The sequence below is a fragment of the Pleurodeles waltl genome, chromosome 3_1 (genome assembly GCF_031143425.1).
Source record: "Pleurodeles waltl isolate 20211129_DDA chromosome 3_1, aPleWal1.hap1.20221129, whole genome shotgun sequence".
NCBI classification, from domain to species: domain Eukaryota; kingdom Metazoa; phylum Chordata; class Amphibia; order Caudata; family Salamandridae; genus Pleurodeles; species Pleurodeles waltl.
The window spans coordinates 2,002,973,287-2,002,998,478 of record NC_090440.1 but is presented as its reverse complement, the minus strand read 5'-3'; the positions used below and the strand labels follow the sequence as shown (position 1 = coordinate 2,002,998,478).

At 44.7% G+C, this 25,192-nt stretch overlaps 1 long non-coding RNA gene across 1 annotated transcript in view; it reads left to right on the top strand.

Annotated features, from left to right (window-relative positions):
* Positions 1-18,366, top strand: part of LOC138283499 (uncharacterized) — a 32,136-nt gene extending 13,770 nt beyond the window's left edge. The window contains exon 3 of the long non-coding RNA XR_011201276.1: positions 15,591-18,366. This is a non-coding gene — a long non-coding RNA (uncharacterized lncRNA). The remainder of the gene's footprint in view (positions 1-15,590) is intronic.
* The last annotated feature ends 6,826 nt before the right edge of the window (positions 18,367-25,192 follow it).

Sequence of the window (25,192 nt, the reverse complement as noted above, 5' to 3'; positions counted from 1 at the left end):
GACTTTTGTTACAATTTGTACAAACCTTTCTACCTCTCTGTTGGCCTGAGGCCATTTTGGGGCAATGTGCTTTTGTTTTGTGTAGCAGTTCTGAAGATATTCGGCCTACTTATGACTGTTGAATGAGGGCTCATTGTCTGTGTGAAGTTCTCCTCTCAGTCTGTGAGTAGCCATTATCTTTTCCACCTTTGGCATCACCTTACATGCAGAGGTGGAGCCCACAATTTCCATTTCTAGATTGCGGGAGAAGTAATCTATCATGACAAACGTGTGTGCCATTGGGGAGGCTTCCAAAATAAGAGCTCATCTGCTGCCACGGGGCAGTGGGTTTATCTTCTGTGATAATGGGGGTGGGGAGTGTCGTTCAGGGGGATTGCTTGTTTGGCATGCAGCGCAGTCTCTCACTGTCACTTCTACACTCTGATCCAGCGCAGGGATCCATACATTGCTGCAGATTCTGCTCTTTGTTTTCACAATTCCCTGGTGCGCCACATGAGCTAACTGGATCAACTGTGCTGAAAGGCTGCTAGGTAAAATTAACATTGACCTTGCATCAAGCAGGTCTCTGCGGTTACGGAGAGTTCTTGTCTTACTTGGTATATGGTTTGTAGCGTTAATTTGGCACCCTTGGTCCTTCGGGCAGAGTGGTTGTGCTGTGCCTTCCAGTTATTGTCCCGCACTGCAGTGATTGCTAGTTGTAGGCAGTCATCTTGCTCAGTGGCTGACACTATGTCCACCAGGGACACGGGTAATGGCTTGGACCTCTCCACCACTAGAAGAACGTATTCTTTGGTGTCTTGTACTTCCCTGGTTTCTGTTGGGGTGGCTGGCCTGGAGTGTCATGACATGAAGTCTGCTGGGTTTTGGGTGCCCGGTCTGAACACAACAGTGAAGTTTAATTATTTACGCTGCAGGATGCCTTAAAGAGTGAGATCAATAGCTTGTGGTCCGTATAGACAACAAAAGGATGGCCACAGAAGTACACATAGAAATGGCTGCACCCTCAGTGGATCAGGATATCCTCCTCATTTGTGAGTTCCGCTGCTCTGTGGGTGTCCGGGTCCAGCTGGCATAAGCTATGAGAGCCCTTTTTTCATAGCTCTGAAGCTGTGACAGCACAGCCCCCAATCCTATGGAACTTGCGTTCACTGCCAGTTTGGACTGTCTGAAAGATGTCTGCAACACTCAAGATGCCAAAATTCAGCCCAGTGTTCAGCCGGCGGCCAACGTGGGTCGAGAAAGTTGTTATGGATCAGGAGTCTGGATGGAGAGGAATCTAATGGCATCTTGACCTCTGGTCCATCTTAGAAAACCACTGCGACCCTGCCAACTCCGTTATGTTATCTATAGAGGGCATTAGGTGGCGTTCTCACTTGATGGCCACATTTGGCACCCTCATGTCGATGGAGATCTGCATTGCATCTGGCTGCTTGGGCTTCCTAGTGACCAAATTCAAGGAGACCAGTGGGGTATGGCCGGTGACTGAATTATGCCTGGGTCTTCGAGGTATTGGAGTTCTTGCTCCACCTTGGAGCAGAGCTGCAGCGCCACACATCAGTGGTGGAGGGCCACAAGCTTGATCGACTTGTCAATGTGATGTCTGATAGGATGGCCTTTTAGGCATCCGATGCCTTTGAACAGATGAGACTGTCAGTCATGTGGTTATGGACGCTGAATGTGAAACGTACTTAATCGAGTTCTTGGGCTGTTTGGCAACTTATCAGAAAACCACTGCCTTCATGTGATACATGTACTTTGGCTCTTGTTATGGTGGTCAGTGTTTGTGTGGAAAAGCCCTGAGAGTCTTAAAGGTTTATTGTTGCCAAATGCATAGACCTTGAATTTTGTGGGGCCCGACTTGGGTGCGGTAGTCAGTTCTTGGTAAAGGCTGGCAGCCATGATATTGATAAAGGCCCCTGTGTCGATCAGTGCAGTGATTGCATGGTGCTGGTTTTTTACGTCGCATTTAGGGGAGGTGTGGGCCAAAGAATATTGCTATTCGTACGCATACACTACATGAATGCTTTCCTGTTCATTATCATCCATGTCACTCCCTCCTGCCGTCTTGGAGTGGGTGTCAACGGTGCACGTGTTCAGTTTGGTCTGGGAACTGGGTGGCTTTGGTGTCGACTCTTACATCATATTCCCACATTGGGGTTCTTTTCAGGAGTTGTGAGCTGATAATACCTTTCCTCTTTAGTTAGTGAGCTCGTGCCTTGCAATTTTTGTGAGAGAGGTTTCATAAAAATGTATTAACCCTACTTTGAGAGCTCAATGGATGGCTATAGGAGCCCTTTCAAGAATCCTGGAAAAATTTGGTAGTTGGAGAAATGTTTGTGACCAGTTAATAAAACATTTCACTCTTGCTTGCTCAATGTCTTCCCCACTTGCTTCGCACTAAGAGGACCAACTATCAGTTTTAGAAGTTTTGCAGTTTTATCATTTTAAACAATTAGATACTGTGGATATGAAGTTTGAAGTTTGTCACAATGAAAGTTTCCTTTTATGTAGCAAGCATCTCTACTTGCAGAATGGGAGAAGTAGTTGTGCTTATATGCCACGCGCCTTTGCTTTCTACGTTGGATGACTGTATTTTTTTATTATTATTTTTTTTAAAGCGCAAACCCAACCTTTACTCCTAAGGTAGTTTCGGTGACAATTGCAGGTTAGGATATTCTTCTTCCAGGTTTCTTTCTTCCCCTTTCTACCTGGAGGAGAATTGATGGCATTCACTAACTTAAGAAATCCATTCTAATTTATATTGGATAGGACCTTTCGTTTGACACATCACCTTTTAATGATGTTTGGTGCAGCAAATCGGGGCAACAACGAGTCCACCTTTATTATCAGCAGGTGGATAAAATCCACTATAGCCTTGGCTTATTCTTTAGCAAAATGTCTTCTTCCTGCAAAGACGATCTACTAGAAGTCGTGTCATGGGCTGAAGTTCAGGGAGTGCCTACTGCAAATGTATTTCGACCTGCAACCTCATCTTCAGTTAACGTTGTATGTCATTGTAGAATGAATGGCTTAGAAATTGATAGAAAGAACTTTGGTGTAGTGTCTACTAGTTCTGTTCACTTTTAATTGGATTCAAAATATCTGTTTACATTTTGTGGTTGGTTGTTGTTGTTATCTTTTGATTGGAGGCTGTAATTTGGCTTTGGTATTCCTCATAAATAAAAACTAGGACCAGTACAAGGGACGTAGGGGTAATGTCCCAATTACCTATGGGTAATCTTCATTATTCTCAGTCCTACTTGTACTCATATCAGTCATTACGAACCACCCTCTCAACTTTGGGTGGTCCAGACTTTGATATAAGGCTTTTTATTCCTGTAGCGTGTTGGAATCCCAGCCCCTTTTATGGCCCTCAAGTAGGACTCATGGGTTTGTGTTTCAGCATTCTTTCCTATATTTTTCATCTCAGTGAGGTAGGTCTCACCTCAGAAGTTATGCCTTGTATAAAGGCAAGTACCATTAACAGTGATGTAAATTGCCAGTAAGTAGGCACTACAGCAGGTAGGGGAATTTGCATCTCAAAATCCTCAGGAAATAGAAGGAGGATTTGTTTACCTGGTATACTTCACGAAGAAATCAAAGTCCGTGATCCCGCTAACATTGCTTACTGTGCTCGAAATGGCAGGGTGCTTTTTGAAGCTGCATGTGATTCGGAGTGCAGAGATGAATAGTAAACTATTTTCCTTAGCTGAGGATCTCCGTTTCGAAGCTCTGAGCTTCAGGTTGCTTCTGGATGTCCCCAGCATAGCTGTAGCAGAAGAGGTTAAAGATTCTGATGATGACCTGGACTCGACTGAAAAAGGTGGTAAACAGTGTGGGTGTGATTGTAGATTGGTCAAGGATGACCGCTTTTATGAAAAGTTGAGCATATCATTATTTGACATCTCCTCACAAAGCTGAGAACCAGTCCAGCTTTTGAGGATTCCTGACGAAGGTGGGTCTCAACAGACAAAGGACAATGTCATGGAGGATGCCTGGCTGTGAGGCCTTTGCAGGGACTGAGATGTGCCACTGGAGTTTACAAGGTCTGCAAATCCATGTATGTCAGGAGGCTAAAGGAATGGAATAGTGGAAAAATGTTGGATAATGAAAACGTTTAAGATGAGTTGGAGAGGTTTACTTGAGAGATATGGGAAAAAACAGTGACTTAGGAATGCATTGTTTCACATGCGTATCATAATTGTCTAGTGAGGAATTATCTTTAACTGTGGTAGACTCAGTATTGGAATTCAGTAATGATTTTGTGGAGCGTTCTAGGGGGAGCAGGAAGAGTTTCTTCATATTCAGGATTGGTAAAGAAATCTGAATATGTCCGCAGTTTAGCGTGAAACCGACTGCATGGTATAATCACTTCTGGATTCCGATAGCTTACGTGACTTCAGCAGTAGTCAGTAGCAGTTTTCTTTACTATGTTTAAAGAACGCTTGTAGTTGATTACTGAGTTCTAAAGAATACTACATATTCAAGGGCATAGGGATAGCTTGAACTGAGATTCTTAAGGCAGCTTATTGAATTTTATCCTAGCTGAACTAGGTGCCTTCGTTTCTGAGTACTCAGAATTCATACTTTATTTCTTTTAACTTGATGTCCAATGTGTAATTCTTGTCCTTCAATAATGAACATTAAAATTACCATTGGCCACAGGCCATCATTGGTTATGATCTCTATCTTACAACAAACGTTGATCTGTAATCCCAACCCTGCTCCCTACCAATGTTAAATAATTATGTATTCTTACATTTTATTATTTTTATTTTATAAATGAAAGCTTAATCTTTTTAATTTATTTTATAACTTACATTAAATTAATCATTAAAATAAATGCGTGTAATTTCATTTTTTTTTTTTTAGCCGCTAACACAAGCACTATTCCTTATAAGTAAACAAATATTTAATTATTATTCAATTACTTACATTGAAAGCAATATGCAAAACCCAGCAAATACCTTTTTGCTTAGGGATCTAATTAGTCGTGTGCATGAGGGCCATTTAATGTCTGCCAGAGCTTCCAGATTTACTTTTCCAAGGTGTTATAAATTGTAGAGTCTGATTTCTCTCAATAAAATACTATACATTTCTTGTTTTAGTATAAACACAAATTTTGCACTCCTGCTAATTTTATAGAATGAAATGGAGACCGAAGAAGGATCACACCGGGCAAACTACATTCATTCCGCTTCTACGAGCATCTTTTATTGATTAGAGAATAAACATCGAACATCCAGTGAAGAAACTCGCTGTACCACAGAGAGGATAAAAGTGCTCTCTTCTCACAAGAGCTTATTCTTGGAAGTGATAATATATTGGAAGTTGCAGGTATAGAATATTACCCCCAGGTCCCTCCAGTCCTCATCCCATTCATCACAATGTGGAGATAATCCTATCTCCGAAAAAGAACACAAGGAACAGTGGCGGCCGGTAATTTTAGGAGGGAGGGGGGCGGGAAGCACACTCATTCATTCACACATGCACGCACACACATCCATTCACAACACTCATCAACATTCAAACATACACGCACGCACCAAACATTGATTTAAAAAACACACACACTTACCTTCAGCTCGGAGGTCCCAGGAGGGTTGGGACTGCGCTGACAAGGAACGCTGGGTCGCTTATCCCCTCCCCCTCCCTCTGGGAGTACATAACGAGTATTTACCCCGCCTTCCTCCTGTTCTTTTTCTGTCATGCAGCAGAATGATCTGAGGAGTGGAGGGGCTGTTCCTGTTTGGCTGGGGTTGCTGCCCGTTCCGGTGGGGCTGGGCCTCCGGTGGGGTGTGGAGGTTGGCTGTTGGTCTCACGCTTCCCCCTTGGTTGGGCCGATTTCTGCCCTGTCGTTCCTCCCCCCCTCCCTCCGCTTCTGGGGTTTTTGGATGCGCATGTGTCTCCCTGGGAACCCGGGCTGCTTGATGAGGTGCGCAGGAAGCAGGTTGTGTTTGGATTGCCTGACTTCCTGTTTTGGACTCAGTGGCCACTGAGCATGTGCGGAAGATGCACTGCTCCTCTCCGGCTTGGTATCCCTGTTCCTGATGTCTTTCACAACTGCTTAAAATGCGAGGGCCCCGGGGAAGGGGTGGGAGTACCACTTGCCGGATTTTTCTATTCTATACTCTGGCCTGTATTGTGTGGTGTTTCTGGACTGTCCTGCTTGCTGTTGCCTGTACAATGGGGAAATACACTCTTAAGAGAAGACATTTGGAGGCGTCTTCATCTTCTTCCTCCCCTGTTCATGTTGCTTGGGACCTGGTGCCTGATCTGGTTTGCCATGCCAAGTCTAACATAGGCTTTCAGGAGGATAAAGTTCCAGAATCTTTGTATTTCTCTTTTCTGAGCCAATTCCAGAGTTCTACTTCTGTGGATATGCCTGTGCATCCTTCACATGGAGTGGAGGGGTCTGGATAAAATTTTGATGCCCCATTTTTTGGCCAAACTCTGTCCATTGCGTGACATGCAAAGAGATTTCCCTGGCTCTATCCAGGTCAATTCCTTTGTGGGCAGTTTGGTGGGTTACACTTATTTGGCTGAGGATGCAGTACTCTGGGATCCTGTTGACAAGAAGATGAATGTATCCCTCAAAAAGGTGTACTCTGGTATATCTGGCTCTTTTTGCTGGTATGGTGGTATCTATGGTACTTATATTGCACAGTCCCTTATTTGGATCTCAAGACTCTGTATAGGGCATTGGATGAGTCTTCAAACTGTTCTGGGGTTCTGGATCTTATTGAACTTCAGGTGGAGTGTTTGTCTGGTGTCTTTGATGTTGAATGGGCCACTGCTCCTGCCGAGGGTGCCTGTGTTGCTGCCAGTCAGAAACTGGTTTTGAGGGACTGGAAGACGGATGCTACCCAGAAGTTTTCAGTGCTGCGGTTGCCCTTCTAGGGATTGGTGCTGTTTGGGGCTGAACTGGAGAATAAACTCCACAAACATTTTAAGGAGAAAAAGAATTCTTCTTCCCCGAAGTCAGGTACTGGTGACCTGCCTTTCTCCAAACAGAAGTACCCATTGTGCCAGCCCCCAAGGAGGCAGTTTGTGAGATCTCTGGACGGTTTCCAGCTCGTCAGTGTAAGGAGCAGAAGCCCAAGTCTCCCCTTGCCAAGCCTCGTTCCTGACTATATGGTGGAACAAGGCTCAGCGGTGGTGGGGGGGGGGGGGGGGGGGGGGGGGGGGTCGTCTTTGAGTTTTGTTCCAGGCCTGGCAGCAGTCTACTTCAGATGCCTGGGTGTTGAACATTGTTCAGCATGGTTACAAGATCGAGTTTGGGGAGATTCCTCCATCCCGTGGGGTGCGTTCAATTCCATGGCCTTCCAACCTGGCAAAAGAGGATACCCTTTGTCAGGAAATTCTTTCCCTTGTGCAGAAGCAGGCCATTTGGGAGGTTCCCCCTGCGGAGAGAAGTCAGGGGTTTACACCCTTACTTTCCTGGTGCCGAAGTCAACAGGGGACTTTTGTTTGATGTTGGACTTGAAGGCGCTGACCTAGTTTGTCTGCCATCTGCCTTTCAAAATGGAGACTTTGAGGCAAATAATACCTCTTGTGGTGTAGGGGCATTTCATGGGCACTCTGGATCTTCAGGATGCTTATTATCATGTGCGAATTTAGCCGTCCTCACAGCAGTTCCTGAGGTTCTGCCACCGGGGAGCCCATTATCAGTTGATGGTTCTGCTGTTTAGTCTGCAGTCTGCTCCATGAGCATTCACCAAATTGGTGGTGCTTCTAGTTGCCTCCCTTTATCTTCAGGGTGCAACCTCTACACTTATCTGGACGGCTGTCTCCTTCATGCGCCATCACTGGACTGCATTCTTTGGGACCTCCAGACGGTGTGTGCTGCTCTTCAGGGACATGGGTTCCTGGTCAATTGGGACAAATGTCAGTTGATGCCATCTCAGGATCTGACTTTTATCAGGGCGAGAATCAGCACAGATCTCCACAGGGTGTTCCTGCCTCCTCCCTGAGCAGTAGCATTAGGGTCCCTAGCCCAACACTTGATGTCCAAATCTGCAGATTCTGTCTGCTCCTTGATCATCTTCTGGTCTTCATGGCCTAGTGGTGTTCACAGTGGCTTGGGCCCGATTTCACCGCCGTCCTTTCTGGCTACATTCACGGTCCTTTTGGGACAGCTGCTCTAGGGACTTCGAATGGTTGGTTTGAGTGTCCCCTGCAATATTGGGGGACTTACTGCAGTGGGCACTGCAGGACAATCTGTTGAGGGGGTAACTTTGCAGCCAGACCCTCCATTGGTTCTCTCCACTGGATGCCAGTTCCTTGGGTTGGGGGCAACTCTGGGGGAGCATTCACTTCAAGTTCGCTGGTCTCTTCAGGAAGGGTGGCGGTCCTCCAATTGGCTGTTTTCCGGGCTGTCATGGGATTCCAGCATCTTCTGGACGGTCACAATCTGGTGGTGAGGTCAGACAACTAGGTGACGGTGGCATTCCTCAACAACCAGGCGAGTATTCATTCAAGGTCCCTCAATGCGGTGACGCTAACTTTATTTTAATGTGGGTGAGGGAAAGTTGCATCTTCTGTACCTATGGACAGTGCACGTCTGGGGTGGTAGACAATGGGATCGCAGATGCCCTCATTTGCTTGTTTCCTCCCTCTCAGGAGCTCTTTCTCTCTTTCTCAAAGGCCGTGCTTCATCAGGTGTTCAGGAAGTTTGATGTTCCCTACCAGGATCTATTTCCTTCCCGGTAAAAAGCTCAGGTTCCAGGTTCTGTGTCCGGTCCAGTCTGGTGCGGGTTTGGGGGGTGGATGCTCTGACCATTCCCTGTCTGGATCACCTGTTGCATGCCTTTCCTCTGGTGACTTTGATTGCCCAGTTTCTAACTTGATTGCTAGGGGTGCCAGGTCCCGGGTGGTAATACTGGTGGTCCCTTTTTGGCCCTGGAGTTTGTGGTTTTCCACTCTTAAATTGATGGCGATCCAAGGTGCTTGGTCGATTCCTTGCTCCCCCGTCCTCTCCGAACACTTCCATCTCTAGATCTCTGATGGCTGCGCCTGTCGGTGTGGATGTTGAGTGGAGGGGGCTGCAATGCAAGGGTCTGCTCCTGCATTTAGCGGTGGCAGTTCAGCGTTCTAGAAAGCCGACCACTCTTAAGTCTTATAATTGCCATTGGTGTAATTTTCAAGGGTGGTGTGAGCCTGTGGGGGTGTCTCCTCTGATTGTTCCCTGCCAACAGTCCTGCAGATTTTGTGGGAGGGTTTTGAAAAGTGCTTGGTGGTGTCCACTTTGCGTACACAGTGGGTGTCCATTAAGGCATTCCATTCTCCTTGGGGGAAACTGTAGGATGTGGATGACTTTGTGGCTTGTTTGCTTCATGGTTTCTCTTTGGCTTGTCTGGCTTTTGGCTCTGAAGACTTTGGTTTCTGTGCTTTTTGAACCTCTAGAGGTTTCTGACATTACATTTGTCACATTCACGGTGGTGTTTTTAACAACTGTGACCTCTGCCAGACACAGTAGTGAGCTGGGAGCTCTCATGGTCCGAGAGCCCTGCCTCTCCTTTACGGAGGATGGGGTAGTGTTGCTTCTGGATTCGTCCTTTGTTCAAAAAGTTCCTTCCCAATTCCACAGTTCTCAGGAGGTGGTTTTGCCAGCCTTGTTGGTGGGTGAGGTGGAGGAGTTTGATGTTGCTTGGTCTTTGCTGGATGTGAAACGGGCGTTGCAGTTGTGCTTAGACTGCACCTGTTCTTCTTGGAAATCTGATTCTATGTTTGTTTCTTTTGGACCTTCCTCAAGGGGTGAGAAGGCCTATCTCTTGTCCATCAGCAGGTGGACCAAACAGACAATTGATTTATCTTATTCTGTGGCTGGGGTCCCGCCCACATCTAGGGTTCAGGGCAGATCCACCGGAGGGAGAGGGGGAGGGGGTGGCAGCCTCCTGGGCAGAGCTGCAAGGGTTTCCATTTGAGATTCGCCAAGCAGATACCTGAGCTTCCTCTAACACATTTGTCAGGCACTATCATTTACTGAATGTATTGGGGGGATGACACTCATTTTGGTCTGGGAGTTTTGAAGGCTGTCTGCTCCTGAATTGCCTCTGTTTTTTCTTCACGTTAATCACTGTATTTTGCGTAACTGCATTTTGGGTGTGGTGTCCTTTTTGTGATTCCTTTTGAGTTTCCCCTTGTCTTTCGGAAGGCTGGTTCTAGAAGCTTGGGTATTCTTCATATTGTGATGAGTGGGGTGAGGACTGGAGGTTACTGGGGTAATGTCCTATTACTTAGCAGTAATCTTCATTACTGCTGGTCCTGTTGTCCGCATCCCATTCATCATCCCCCGTCTTCCCTCCCTGTCTGCCAGCCTTCCATTCTTGGGCTTGGTAGTACAGGAGGAATGCTAGGTAAGTACTCGTTATGTACTCCCAGAGGGAGGGGGAGGGGATAGGGGGCCCAGCATTCCTTGTGTTCTTTTTCTGTTGAGGGGGATAGGATTATCTCCATCTTGTGATGAATGAGACGAGGACAACAGGGCCATGAGTAATGAGAATTACCGGTTAGTAATAGGACATTATACTGCAAGTTTGTCAAGCAAGTCACAGTGTGACTAATTCAAAAACACCAGCTTTGTGACAAGTTTCTCCAAAGATCAGTGAAGTGCAAAGTCGAGGAAAAATGGAGTGGTAAGGGGCTTGTGTGTGTCAGTGTGAATATTCCTGATGACAGTCAGGGATGCGGAAGCACAGCTTGACATTCCTCTACGATCATGGGCGTCACTTAGGGGTTGCCACGGGTCTAGCTGAAACCTCTGGCCTGCCCTTTGCGACCCCTGGCACTGCTTTTGCAACCCCTGTTCTATGAGGTGGCGAATTCAGTGCCAGGAGCACAATGGCAGCTCGTCCTTATTGACGTCATTTGAAGCTCCACTTTCTTTGCTTTCTATCATTTTTATTGCACTAATAGTGAATGATAATGTATTTTTCACTGTTAGTGTAATAAAAATGTAGCACAAAAATGCCCTACTATGACAGCTGAGGTAAGTAAAAATGCTTTTAAATGTATGTTGTGTGTGTGTGCTTGTGAGTGAGCGTGTTTTTGTGTGAGAGAAAGTGCATGCAAGTGTGAATTTGTGTGTATGCGTAAGTATGTGTGTGTGTGTGCGAAAGTGGAGGTGATTGGGCTCGTTATGTCACTTTCGCTCCCCCGGCATTTCGGTGAATTGACGTCCATGTCTACGACCCGCAGTAAGTGGCACCGTGTACATCCAAAACCTCGCTGCCAGAAGCCCTGGGGTGTGACTTCTAGCACCAGGGGGGGTTAGGGCTCGGAAGGTATTGAGCGAGAGTGGGAAGACATTTATGGCTGCAGGAAATGGGTCAGGTGCAGTGAAATCGTGCATTAGGTTAAGTCCAGAAATGTTGCCATTCTTGACAAAGAGTGAGGTTTACCAACTTTAAAGGTGAGGGTTTTCACTTTTCTCACATTTAAAAAATAAAATAAAAAAATAAAGAGATGAAAGTGAATCTAGAAGCTAATGTATAAGGTTCCTTTTCTGCTGGGCCCTATCATGAATGTTATTTCTCCCATCTCATTTTTTCTTTGCTTGCTTTAGCATCGGGAAGTACCATACATCGAAGCCAATGTAGACTGCTGCCTTATGGCTCAACCACAAATGGGCACATCTAATGTGAACGTTATATAATTAAGAAGGATATTGAACAGTCTGGTGAGATCTATTAATTTAGTCAGTCCCTTTGATCTGACGTTTCTCTGGGGTGTTTTAAATCCATAACAACATATGTCTGTAATGCATTATGTGGTCATGTGAGAACTACTGGAAGTAGTGAAATTAAATGGATCAGAAATGAAGAATAATGCAAATAGCGTTGATAGGTTTTCATTCCAAGATGCATGTTGTACTTCTAAATTGCATTATGAGCGAGGATCAACCAGTGTGATCCAGCTTCATTGCACTTCAGCTGGGATCTTTTATTGATTATACTTTTTTAAACTTTCAATAATGACATTGGGTAAGATGTTCTAGAATGTCAAGGGGGAAAAGTGATCATCTCCCACAGCAGCTTCTTCTTAGAAGGGATGCGTTATCAGAGTATAGAGAGGTGTACACCAGTTTTGCCAAGAATGAAAATCAAAAGGGCACCTAAAAGTTCACCTTAAAGCATATGATACACACGCTGTGCAGAGGGGGCTGACAGCTTGTTGAAAATATTAGAATGACTGACAAATGTATTGGGATGGAACAGTGAATATGTTAGCATGCCAGTGAGAAACGTCTATATGTCTGTGGTCCATATGCCATGTGGTAAAAAAAGAATGCTTGATCGAGAAAAAGTAAGGATACAAAGTAATTATCAAAGTTGCAAAATATATTTGTGTGGAGTAGAGAAAATAAGACATGAAATGTCCTTGCAACACAAAACATGATGTCTTTATGCGTATGTTTATGTATAAATGGTATCAGTGCATGGGTAGTGACGGTGGAAATACACAGATCACGGACTATCGCCATGGTTAGTTGACTAGGGTAAATAGATGCACTTCATTCTAATAACAATATCACCTGATAAACTAATTGTAGGATGTTCATTCTTGGGATGAGATCACTAAGGGCCAGATTTACAAAGTCTTTGTGCCTCCTTGCGCCACATTAGCGTAATGTTTTAAAATGCTAATGTGGTTCAATGAGGCAAAAATCGCCTGCCATATATACAAACAGGTACGATGCATGCATTGTGTCACTTTGCGACCCCTTGTGCCCCCTTAGGCCTTGGCCAGGCATAATGTATGCAAGGGGGGCGTTCTGGCGTACCTGGGCTTCATCCTCGACTCTTCCCTCTCCATGTCCAAACAGGTCAACGCAGTTTCTTCCTCCTGCCACAACACCCTCTGCATGCTCCGTAGAATCTACAAATGGATCCCGACAGAAACAAGAACGGTGACCCAGGCCCTCATCAGCAGCAGGCTAGACTACGGCAACGCACTCTACACAGGCATCCCAGCAAAAAACATACGACGCCTCCAACGCATCCAAAACGCATCCGCCTGACTGGTCCTCGACGTACCCCGCCGCTGCCACATCTCCCATCACCTGAGAAACCTCCACTGGCTCCCCGTGGACAAGAGGATCACCTTCAAGCTCCTCACCCACGCTCAGAAGGCACTCCACAACGCCGGACCAGCCTACCTGAACAACAGACTTAACTTCTACACCCCCTCCCGCCAACTCCGCTCCGCCAACCTCGCCCTCGCCATCGTTCCCCGCATCCAGCGTAAGACCTCCGGGGGCAGATCCTTCTCCTTCCTCGCCGCCAAGACCTGGAACACCCTCCCGACCTACCTACGACAGACCCAGGACCTACTCGCCTTCAGGAGACTTCTTAAGACCTGGCTCTTCGACCGGTAGCAGCACCCCCCACCCCCACCCCCCCCACCCTCAGCGCCTTGAAACCCTAACGGGTACGTAGTGCGCTCTACAAATTTTGTGATTGATTGATTTGTGATTGATTGGCGTTAGGGCATTGTGTCTTTTTTGCGTCATTTTTAACGCCTGTTCCAAGCAGGCATTGAAAGGACACACCCATTGCAATCAATGGGCCTCCCTGCACTTTGCTCCACTAGCCCCAATTTTAGACGCTAGTGGAGCAAAGCGCCACAATAGTGTCAAAAATGTTCACGCTATTGGCCTAACGTATGCCATGGTGTGCCATATAGTAAACACGGCACACCCATGGTGTTGCTGGGTGGCGTGGTAGGTGGGAAGATGCAAGAAGTCTGATGCCTCGGTACTGATTCTTGTAAATCTGGGCCTAAGTGTGGTATTTGAATAGTCAGTGGTAACGTGAGGAATAGGCTTGCCTCGGGACCGGATGGCATAAATCACACCAACTTGACATTTGTGAGGACTGCCCTTTTTAAATTTCTTTGAAATGTCTTACCTCTCTTTTTGGCTCATGGGACAGCAGTGTCAGGAGCGGACTCAAGACCTGTCTGTTCAAATAGACCCTCTTCACACCAGTGCCTAGATACCACCAGGAGTGATTATCGCACTCTACAAGTTTCCTGATTGATTGATTGATGTTGCCTCACATTGAGGCAGGTTTTAAAATGGACATATTTTGTCCTTAAGCACACAAGATGTTTTCTTGGTTCTAATAATTCTGAACAGTCCATGAGATCACTTATACCCAATAGGAGAATATGTTAAAGTTTACTGGTCTAACAGAGGTTTGACTATGGGTGTTATGGGAAGGAGATCGGTCCTTTTTATATCCACGGATCTTGGGAGGGAAAACTGGTGCAAATGACTTTTGGCAATCAAGCCTGTGATTTTTTTTTTTTTTTGATTTTTTTTATTTTTTTAAATTAATTCCTTCAGTCTTATATTATTTGTAAATGTGTGGCAGTTGTCAATATCGGAAACTTTTAGAATCTTCTGGACGCCCATGTGAGATATTACTTACGGTTTGCAAAGGATTGCATGAGTTTGTAACTTTGATTAGAAGTGTTGATACATGAAGAGTTCTAAGAGTTCTAAGATTTTTCTGTTGGTTTCAGAAAGTAATGGCCGTTTTATGCTTATTATATTGTTTTGTCAATTGCTAAATAGGGAATAAAAGAGGTTTTTCAAACCATGCCTCACCAACAGATTATATTTTAATGGTGAGGAGAAAGTAACATATTTAATTACATGAATTCATTCTACTTTATTTTTAAAATGTTTCAATTTCTAACTCATTTCAGAAGAAGGTAATGCTTTGGTGGTTATATTTTCGGATATTTAGATTCGTAAACAACTTTTTAAATCAAAATATATATATATATATATTTTTTTTAAACTGAATGTGCCCAGAAATGACACACAAATAACATATGGTTAAAGTATGAATGGTGTATTGTTAAGTGTTTTTTCGAACTGATCAATATTTCAGTTGTAAAGGTTTATAAAGATTATGCAATAAATATTACTAGGGCGTAGCTATTGTTTCATATACATGTCACAGACTGTTAGACAGTTGTCAATTCAGACCAGATACCCGTCACATAAACATGATACACTACACACATACAAGATGCACTTTACATAATCATCATTTGAAGTGCTTTATTTGCCTAGAGAATACAAAATTGTTTTATTTTATGTTGTGATGCAAGAACTTAAGCATTTCAATATTGTGGACAGCTGATTTGGCTGCACTATCCACACTTACAAGTGTTATTTTGTATACCCTGCCACTTACCCCTCTCAAGTGCAGCTCCAGGAGCCACAGTTATCAATCACATTTTTAGGCCTTGCGTTAGCCAATACCTTCTGTTTGCCCTAACATTAAATATAACACACTTACTTAGAGGATGCATTCAGTGAGCCCTCTTCATCTATTTAGCTGTTACTGTGTCATTAACATGTTTCATCCACTCACTACAGCATACAGCATTGGGAATAGACCATCCCAGTTCAGCTACTGATTAACTTCACTGTGTGATGGTGTTCTGATCTTGAATGAGGAGCACAAAACGCACCAAGTAGTTCCCTTCAGTTTTAGGGACTATTAAGACAATGTACGCTGTGTGAGGCAAAAAATTATAATTTTGCTTTTCGTCACTGTTTTTTTTTTCAGATTGACGACGGCCCAGCAGCTTTCCTAACAATAACGTTTTGCAAAACCCATGAAAAAATAGAGGAAGCGTGGACAAAGCCAAAGGGCTTGCAGCCAAGTTGCAGGCCAACAGGCTTTGTAAATTGTTGTTGTTATTCACCAGTTGTGAACCGTTTTGACCAAAGTTGATCCTTACTCCAGCATCAGCAATAAGGTTAATGTTAGTTCTCAGGGTCACTTGGTTGCCTTGTTTTTGCACCTCATCATGTCTGTTGAAAAAGTGGAAAGTGGTGTGCTGCCATGTAGCCATGTGTTTCTTTTAGCAGAGGGAAGAACTGAAACGCATGCACACATGATGGCAATTTGAGTTTGATATTATTGTGTTGAAATCCACAGATTCTGTATAAACCATTAGATTGTGGGGCATGTGTGAAACGTGACATACTGTACATCACAAATTCATGGAGACTAAATGACGCTCGCAGACCTGGGCAACACAGCATCATTCAACGGGAAGAGTCCAGCTTCAAAGAACCTACTTTGCACCTGATCTACTGTGGAAGTGCAGGTCCATTGCCAGCTGCTTTCTTCAGGCAGATGCTCTCTTTAAACCAGCAACGTGGTAGAGTGCACGAAAATGTCTTCAGCACGTGATGGACAATGCCTTTCACAGTCCGGCACCTCATATATGGTTTGGATCACAAGTAAACGTTTAACTTAGTCATTCTCCAGGCTCCACCACATTCCCAGCATTTCGGTCTATCTTGCTTGAGGGAATACAGGCAATCTGCAAAAGCTTGGACCCCCTATATCGCCCACATGGCTACTCTCATGATGGCTGCGTTCATCTCTGCATAGGTTGACTTATGGTCTGCACCCTAGAGCAGATCGAATACACATTGCTATCTGTGCGGTACCTACTCAGTGACCTTTCCTACAATTGACTCAATATCACTATGAATCCACTGTTCAGCACTGAGATTTTCTTTCACAAGCTATTTCCTTGTTTGAATCGTTCTACTAAAGCAAGCCCAGGTCTAGCATATGCAGTTCCTGTTGACAAGAACTCATAGTGCACCTTTACATTTTCGAATGAGTGAGAATTTTGCACAGAACAACCATCCACAAGCTGAACTCTTGTGAGTGTGAACATTGTTTTCAAATCTTTAAAACAATTGTAACAAAACCGGTGAAAAAGGGAAGTAAAATATGCAGAGGTAAAATATGAAATCTGTACAAAGTATGAAAATCAAAACTATGGGCCAGACTTACAAGGCCCTATCACCACCGGAGTAACACTTCTGGTGACGCTCCAGTGGCGCCATGCACTGTTCCATATTTACAAGGTGGCGTTAAGCCACTTTTTGTGCCTTACCGCCACCTTGTTAATACGGCCCCTTTACACACAGCACTTTGCGTGGAAGGGGCGTGCAATGGGGGTTGCTTTAGGCGTGCCACAGCAATACTTATTGCATTTCAACGCTGCCCCAGATTTACCAGTTTTCGTAAACCTGGGGAAGCACCAAAATCTAATGCCACCCAGCGTTAGCATGGCACAACGAGGAGAAATGCTTTTATATTGCCTCGTTTTTTGCTCTTTCTATGTGTGCTGCATTCTGTGTACAACCTAATGCTACAAGACAGTAATGGAGGATCTGGATGAGGTAATGGAAGAAAGGTGAATGGAGAATGAAGTGTAATTGACAAAGAAAAAGTAGGTCCTCATCATGATGCCATGGTATCTGCAGCCTTACATACTTTTCATTAAACCTTCATATCCACCTAGAAGTGCACACTCAATTGGAGAAAGGGTAAAGGATAAAGTGACTGAGGACAGCTTTGTAGCAAAGTCTCATTATGCAGGTATCTACTCCTAAGGTCAGGCTGGATCTCAGTGGAGCTGCTTTTATATTTAATGAGTAACCCGGTCAGTGCCCGTAGTGTTGTTAGCCTGTGCTGATATCACTCACTGTAGCCCCAGCTTCTTAGCCTTCGTCCCTCCTCCTTCCACTTTGATGGATCTGCACATTTCTGCTGCACCTGGAAATTCAGCCAGAGCTAAAAAACATATGCAGATAGTTTCCAAAATTTAAACAAGCATTAGCAAAGCTAACATCTGGCATTTGTTGAGTGGTAGCTTTTTAGGATTGTCAGTGCTTGTTTTGCAATGTTTTTTTGTAAAACTTTATTTTTGAGGAGCTGCTGGATTCTTGCCAATATAAAAAGTAAACATTGGCTAAAAGCAGAAGTATTTGTTTTGGCCTCAGAAAGCACACTTTACTATAGCAGACCCTCCTAGTGAAGGGAGTTACTTTTTGTGTGTATATGTGCCTTATGAAAGAGCAGATTGGCATCATTCACAGTGAAGTTAGTCAATGGCTAAAGTAGGCTGAATCACTGCCCTAGGCTGTATGCGGTAGTGGGCGAAATAAAAATGTGAATGGCACAATAAACCAATGGGTGGGTGAAGAAGGCTGAATTAAAGCCTGTGTGTGTGTGTGTGTGTATGTGTGTGTGGGTGTGTGTGTGTGTGTGTGTGTGTGTGTATATATATATATATATATATATATATAAAATATAGTAACATCAAAACATATTGGCTAACACCAGCCCTAAAAATACGTTGCACATTCACAAATGTTCACAATCTGGTAGTAACTATAAAATCCATATTTTGTTTAGAAAAAGCTGAGCTGCAGCTATGGACGGCCCTATTCATGCAGCAGTCAATCTGGCAAATCTTAAAACGCCACTGTTGGGCGTCACTGGTGCTCCACTGAAATGTAATCTCTGAATGAAAAACACCACTGTACCTTTAACAGTAGGCTTGGTTTCCATTTCACCCAAATAAAACATTTACTGTGTATTTAGGCAACAGCTGTGTTTTTGAAGTGCTGAAGTGTTTTTGTATTGTGCCAAGTATTCAGTAAAATCTGTCGAATCTCTTCTGGTTTCCTTACAAGAATTTTTTTTCTAGTCTTTCCAATGCATGTTGGCTAGTTCCTGCCATATTTCACAACCTTCCATTCAGGGAATATGTTTTCACTTATTATTTGATAGTACCTGGCTGGAGGCAGTTAGATTTATAGAGAAGTGGGGGAAGACGAAGTTTCCGACGGGCCTGTGGATCTGAAATGCCAGTGTAGATGGGGCATGATGCATCACACGTAGGACTTCACGTCAAACCTACATGCTTTACAAAGGCACTGGCCGAGATTGAACCCTCATTCACTCTCAATTGAGTCGTCTACCACTGTCGTTGCCTACGGCACTTGTGTGCAGTTTCTACCTCATAAGTGAACGTTTTAACCAAAATAAAGCACATAGAGTGCTGGAGTGAAAGCTCTTCTGAAATTGAATCCCCTCCCTTGAGTTACAGGCCTTGTAAGGGTTAGGAGCTTCAGATCCTCAGTTGACCTCCCCCAGCTGCTAAACAAAAAGCTTATCGCCAGCAAATGGGGAATGCATCTGCATCCCAATCTGGGCTGAGTCTGCCTTCCATGAGATCATCCAGAGATGCCCCCTAGAAGTGATGGCTTCCCATGAAGCTGAAGCTGCTGTGCCCAGTGCATCAAAGGTATCATCTGCCGAGAATCTCACCTGCTGCTCCATAATAGACACTATATCAGCAAAATCTTCCCCTTGATTCTGATCAGCTAGGGTCTGAAAGTCTTTCAGCAGGAATTCAGTTGTATAATTACAATAATCGCTGGTTCTGATTGCCAAATCCGATGTTGCAAAATACCTTTTTATTGCTGCATAAGACCTTTTTATACAAGCAGTCGATGGTGTTGCAGCCTCTAGGGGATCACAACATGAGCAGACAGCACCGCAATCGGAGAATCAACATTAACCATAGGTGGAAACTTTTCTGCAAGCTGCTGAGGTGGATAGTGCTTAGCAAGGTACCTTGGAAATGACTGCTTGTCAACATTAGTTCATCCATGCAGCATAACCTTTCTGACTGAGGAATGAAGAAGGAAGGCTCCTTACTCTGATAGTGACTGGAAAAACCACTCCGGCGGATCTGCAGTTAGAGGCACAACCAAAGTGTCCCTTCAGTGCTGCAGCACTTCAGATAGCTCAGGACATTGCTGATAACGTCCCTGGAACTTGTCTTTATCAATGCCACCCCTACTAATATCGGGGAGGAGTAGACCGTCTTGGATCCTTAGCAGGGGGAGGGTCCTCTCTTGCAGCAAAAGCTGCCTCCACAGTATCATGAATCATTTGTTGAATTGAATCTATTTTTATTCTGTCTCCTGAAGCAGGCTCAGTTGCTGTCCTTCTGGATCAAGCTTATTATTAATATTTTCTTCCATATTGGCCAGATAAAATCACTGGGTAAACATCAAACACAATTGCACCTCTTGGGAACCCCAAAGCTGAGATCCAACCTCATCGCTATTAAATTATGTCTGGTAGCCAGCTGCTTCCAACATGATGCATTGTCTTGCAACCTTCTGTTGTGGTTTCTGAACTCCTACCAAATAGGTTGAAAAGAACACTTGACCAAAATGGACCACTAGAGCAGGTTTTGACTTGGCCCGCATGCAACACATCCGCTGAAGCAGAATGCTTCTGCGGCACTCCATCGTCCAGCCCTGGCAACTGCACAGAGTCTCAAAACAGGGACATTGAAACAGGCAGAGCATGTGTTTGCACAGGCCACTACTGCCGAACACCAATCAACTGCTCACACAGCGGAAAGGGTTAGCCGTCAAAAATAAAACAGCTCACGAGAGCGAAACCAATAATATAAACACTATTAAAATCATTATGCTAACATATCAGGAAAGCCAGTTGTTTATTTTAGAAATGTATAAACCTCCTCTTAATAAAAAGCAGCAGGAAGAGGAAGTCGGCCATACTTATAGTTAGTTTTTTTAGTTTTTGCTTGGATAGCAAAATAATTTCTGTGGCCAGAGATGCTCTCTCACCCATTGAGGAGCGGACGAGGAAGATGAACAAGGAGGGAATGCTGCTTTGACATTGTGTATGAGGATAGCTGCCCTCCAATTCAGGAGGGGAGAGGGCCAGTGAAGTGAGTTCAAGGGGGGCGAATGCCCTCGCTTGGGTGCAGGTGGCACATAGAAGTTTGGGTTCGGAAGTGGAATAGAGATGTCATGGTTAAAGAGTTCAGTTAGATGAGGGTGGGTGAAGTCGTGGAATGATGTTATGGTGAGAAATATGCCCGGGTTTGTTTGCCACGTGACAACCTGCTTGATGCCATAAAGAGCAGGTAGGGGAGAATCTTGATAGGTTAACCCCTTCGCTGCCAGGCCTTTTCCCCCCTCAGGTGCCAGGCCTTTTTTTGGCTATTTGGAGTAGTTTGTCCTTAGGCCTTCATATGTTTTTGTCCATGCAAGCTCCCCACGCCAAATTTGTGTCCTTTTTTCCCCCAGCATCCTAGAAATTCTAGAGGTACCTAGAGTTTGTGGGTTCCCCTGAAGGAGACCGAGAAATTAGCCAAAATACAGCAAACATTTCGTTTAAAAAAAAAAAAAAAACAATGGGAAGAAATGGCTGCAGAAGAAGGCTTGTGGTTTTTCCCCTGAAAATGGCATCAACAAAGGGTTTGCAGTGCTAAAATCACCAGCTTCCCAGCTGTCCAGAACAAGCAGACTTGAATCAGAAAACCCAATTTTTCAACACAATTTTGGCATTTTACTGGGACTTACTCCATTTTTACTGTTTTTTGTTGCTTTCAGCCTCCTTCCACTTAGTGACAGAAATGGGTGTGAAACCAATGCTGGATACCAGAAGGCTAAACATTTCTGAAAAGTAGACAAAATTCTGAATTCAGCAAGGAGTCATTTGTGTAGATCCTACAAGGTTTTCCTACAGAAAATAACAACATAAATAAATAAATATTGAAATTGAGGTGAACAAAAATACATTTTTCTCAATGTTTTACTCTATAACTTTTTCCTGCGATGGCAGATTTTTGAAAGCAATATACAGTTACATCTGCTGGACTCTTCTGGTTGCGGGGATATACAGGGCTTGAAAGTTCCTCAAGAACCCTAGGTACCCAAAGCCAATATTTGAGCTGCACTTTGCAATGGGTTTTCATTCTATACCGCGTATACAGCAATTCATTTGGTGAAATATAAAGAGTGAAAAATAGGTATCAAGAAAACCTTTGTATTTCCAAAATGGGCACAAGATAAGGTATTGAGAAGCAGTGGTTATTTGCACATCTCTGAATTCCAGGGTGCCCATACTAGCATGTGAATTACAGGGCATTTCTCAAATAGACGTCTTTTTTACACGCTGTCTTACATTTGGAAGGAAAAAATGTAGAGAAAGACAAGGGGCAATGACACTTGTTCTGCTATTCTGCGTTCCCCCAACTCTCTCGATTAAAAATGGTACCTTACTTGCGTGGGTAGGCCTAATGCCTGCGACAGGAAACGAAACATGGACACATCACATTTTTACATTGAAATCTGACGTGTTTTTTGGAAAGTGCCTAGCTGTGGATTTTGGCCTCAGCCGGCACTTAGGGAAACCTACCAAACCTGTGCCTTTTTTAAAAGTAGACACATAGGGGAATCCAAGATGGGGTGACTTGTGAGGCTCTCACCAGGTTCTGTTACCCAGAATCCTTTGAAAACATAAAAATTTGGCCAAAAAAACACTTTTTTTCCTCACATTTCAGTGACCGAAAGTTCTGGAATCTGAGAGGAGCCACAAATTTCCTTCCACTCAGCGTTCCCCCAAGTCTCCCGACAAAAAATGGCACCTCACTTGTGTGGGCAGGCCTAGTGCCTGCGAAAGGAAATGGCCCAAAACACTATGTTGACACATCAAAATTATTAAATACTAAACTACTTGTTATTGCGGGGAGGTGGGGTGAAAACCTGCGTTTTTGTTCATGGCTCAGCAGCCATATAGGGGAAACCTACCAAATTAAAACATTTCTGAAAAGCAGACACCTGAAGGAATCCAGGGAGGTGTGACTTGCGTGGATTCCCCCAATGTTTTCTTACCCAGAATCCTCAGCAAACCTCAAATTTAGATTTAAAAAAATCACACATTCGCACATTTCTGTGTGGGATCACCGCACTGGGACAAATGTCCTACCACCCAACGTTCCCCTTACTCTCACGATAAAAATACCTCACTTGTGTAGGTGGGTCAAGTGCCTGTGACAGGGCAGAGCCAAAAAAAAAATTGAAACGGAGGGGGAACCAAAGCGGGTCCAAAATGGCAGTTTGGAAAAACATATTTTTAAGCTGACAAGACGGGCAGAATTTTTATCAGTATAGAAGAGATAATGCTTGGTGGTAGGAATTTTGTAGATTCCTGCAGATTCCGGAAGATTCCATCACAAAAATGTGGGAGATATGTGTGATTTCCAGAAAAGTTGGCAGTTTGCATGGCATTGTGGGTAAAAAAAATGATGCGGGGAGCACATGAAACACACCACCCTGGAATCACCCAGATGTATGGTTTTCCGATGTGTTTAAGTCTTGTGGATTTTTCTGCATGGCCAAGGGGTTTCTTCCCCCAAGGAGTGCAGAAATGGCCTGCAACAAATTTGCCCCCCAGGGGAGCGACCCTTGCCTAATGGGTTGCTCCCCACATATAAATAAATAAAAAAGAACAAACAAAAAAAAATCTCTGGTGTCTAGGGTTTTCTGCCCCCACCCCTGGGGGGCAGATCGGCCTAATTACAATAGGCAGATCTGCCCTCAAGGGGGGCAGAAATGGCCTACAACAAATTTGCCCCTCCAGGGGAGCGACCCTTGTCTAAGGGGTCACTCGCCCCTTACATGAAACTGACAAACAAATATCCCTGGTGTCTAGTGGTTCTGCCCCCCTTGAGGGCAGATTGGCCTAATAGAAACAGGCCAATCTGCCCTCTGGGGAGCAGAAATGGCCTAAGTACAATATGCCCCCCCCCAAGGGGAGCGACCCTTGCCTAAGGGGTCACTCCCCATATATAAAAATAAATAAATTAAACAAAAAATAAAAATCCCTGGTGTCCAGGGGTTTCTGCCCCTCCCTCCCCCAGGGGCAGCTCGGCCTAATTATAATAGGCAGATCTGCCGCCAGGGGGACAGAAAGGGCCTAAAAATATTTTGCTCTCCTGAGGAGCAGCCCTTGTCTAAGGGACCGCTCCCCTTATACATAAATATATATATTTTTTTTAATCCCCCACCACCACCCCTCCCCCCCACCCCCCGGTGTCTAGTGGTTTCTGCCCCCCTTGGTGGCAGATTGGCCTAATAAAATTAGGTGGATCTGCCCCCAAGGAGGGCAGAAATGGCCTAAAAATAGTTTGCCCCCAGGGGAGCGACCTTTGCCTAAGGGGTCGCTCCCCTCCTGCAAAAAAAAAAAATATTAATACATAATCCCTGGTGTCTAGAGGTTTCTGCCCCCCCTCCCCGGGAGCAGATCAGCCTAATAACAATAGGCCGATCTGGCCCCAGGGCGGGCAGAAAAGGCCTTAAAAGTAATTACTCCCCTAGGGAGCGACCCTTGCCCAGGGGGACGCTCCCATTATTAAAATATATTTAAAAAAAAAAAAAAAATCCCTGGTGTCTAGTGGGCATTTCTGCTGCCCGATCGCATTGAGATCGGGTGGCAGAAATGCTGAGAGAGACATGAAAGGAAAGGTCTTTCCTTTCCTTTCATGCCTCTCCCGTCCCACCTCCAGGTCGGAAGAGACATGCTTTCGGGTGGGGTCGGTGAGCCTGGTGGAGGATGAGCTGGTCTCATGCGATTACGAGACCAGCTCGTATGAGGCACTGTACTGGTTAAGCAGGTTGTGGAGACTTACTCCGGCATAGAAATCAACAGTGAGGAAAAACAACCAGCAGAATCATGATACAGTAGTGGTGTTTGTAAAGACCTAATGCTGGGATTACGTACTGGTTACATTCATTGCTCCAAGGGCCACATATATGAAAGAAAAAAAATTGTGAGTCTGTAATTGCGAATCCAAAGGATTTGTGTTTCGGTACACATTCATTCCGCAATTTGCGTAATCGCAAAATCGATTACCTAAATTGCGAATGGGTTGGTTATCTAATCGCAAAATGCGACTGCGAGTCGCAAACAGATAAAAAAAAAAAACATGAAAACTACACTTCCTGGTGCTGGGGAATGACCCCTGAACCAGGAAGTGCTTCCCATGAGTGTGGGAGGAGATGATCCAGCACACACAGCAGAGGCTCACAAAGCAGAGAGGAGCACCTGCAGCCATGGCTAGCCAAACAAAGGACACCGGGAGTAAGAGGAAACTAAAGTTTTCTGAAAAGGAGTTGGAAGTGCTCACTGAGGAGTGCTGGCTGCACCATGATGTGTTGTTGGGAGGGCTGCAATGACCGTACCTGACTACCCTCCCCGAAAATACAGACAAAAATAAATGCCATTGGAGTCAGCCACTGCTCAGTAGAAGAAGTACGCAAAAGGTGGTATGACCTTAGGTCAGGAACAAAAGAAAAGATAGTGGAGCGACTGAAGGAATCACATGGAACAGGCGGCGGACCATCCATAGTACCACCACCCACAGCAATAGAAATCATGGTCGAGACCACCTTGGAGCCAGAGGCTGTCATGTGAATTGGGGACCTTGACAGTTCAGCACCAGGAACATCCAAAGGTAAGTG